Genomic DNA, 1088 nt, shown 5'->3' with positions numbered 1-1088 from the left:
TGGTATTTGGACAGATAACCTGATAAGTTTCTGGAAATACTATATGAGCTATTATAATCGATTATTGACTGTAGCAGTCGATTATTGACTCTGGGAACCAATGTTCCTACAATCTGCATATTATTTCCCAGAGTCAATAATCGAGCTATTATAATAATGAGCTATTATAATCGATTTTTGCGAGGGGTGGATAACTCCCCTGCCAACTGTACACCCCTAATTCTGCCCAATTCAAACTAATTCAGACCAATTCCATGTAATTCAAACAAATTCCAAACTAATTCAAGTAATTCAGTCCAATTCAAGACAATGTTCAGTCAATTCAAGTCAATTCGAGCCAATTCACGCTAACTCAGTAACATAAAATCGCAATAATTCAAACCAATTCAAAACCAATCCAACCAATTCAGTCCAATTCAAATTCAATTCAAACCAATTCAAGCTAATTCAAATTCAATTCTTGATATTTGTACACCCAATTCAGGAGTTATCTACCACTCGGATTATTAACTGTAGTAGTCGATTATTGACTCTGGGAAATAATATGCAGATTGTAGGAACATTGGTTCCTAGCGTCAATAATCGACTGCTACAGTCAATAATCGATTATAATAGCTCATATAGTATTTCCAGAAACTTATCAGGTTATCTGTCCAAATACCAGTCAGTGTATTAGCTGGCACAGCGAATCTTTTTTTTCCGTGTGCCAACGGAAAACTTTATGGGTTGGGTAAGCAGTGAGTTTGGGCGCCGTTTAAGATAATTGATCAAACATAACTTCTGAACGTCGTGTTTCAGTTTGCGATGACTGCCAGAAGGACTGGGACGGCGACTGCCCGGAGCACGGACCCCTGCAGATTATTGCGGACACCGAGGTATGCACTTGACAGACGCGTGGTAGTGTCATGTGTTCCGAATTGTGCGTAACGTATTCACTTTCTGTACTCAGGTCCCCTTCGGCCACCCCGAGAGAGCGCTGCTCACGGCGCCGAACCAGCTCGCGGTGGAGCTCAGCAAGGTCCCCGGCGAGTCGCGGGGCGTCTGGACCTGGGAGGCGGTGCCCAGGAGGGCGCGCTTCGGGCCGTTCG

Source organism: Frankliniella occidentalis, unplaced genomic scaffold (assembly GCF_000697945.3).
Source record: "Frankliniella occidentalis isolate FOCC.00 unplaced genomic scaffold, Focc_3.1 Scaffold250, whole genome shotgun sequence".
Lineage (NCBI taxonomy): Eukaryota > Metazoa > Arthropoda > Insecta > Thysanoptera > Thripidae > Frankliniella > Frankliniella occidentalis.
The sequence above is the reverse complement of the archived record's forward strand: the minus strand, read 5'-3'. Positions refer to the sequence as shown.